Raw genomic sequence first — 239 nt, 5'->3', positions numbered from 1 at the left:
GCTGGCACTGATATACACCATGTCCTTCCAGTCATGAATTCAATGTCAGTCTCCAGTTTCTTGGACGGCTTTGGATTTCACTGTGTTCTCACTTCATATCAAATTATATCAATCACTTTATTGTGGTATCCTGTTCCCGACAGGCTGATAAACAGTGTTAACTGTGACAGTCGGTGCAAAATGTCACTCTATCAGTCATATTCAGCCGGTGTTCACAGACGCCCACATTTGATCAGAAA

Source organism: Neolamprologus multifasciatus, chromosome 8, assembly GCF_963576455.1.
Source record: "Neolamprologus multifasciatus chromosome 8, fNeoMul1.2, whole genome shotgun sequence".
In the NCBI taxonomy this organism is placed as follows: Eukaryota; Metazoa; Chordata; class Actinopteri; order Cichliformes; family Cichlidae; genus Neolamprologus; species Neolamprologus multifasciatus.
The sequence above is the reverse complement of the archived record's forward strand: the minus strand, read 5'-3'. Positions refer to the sequence as shown.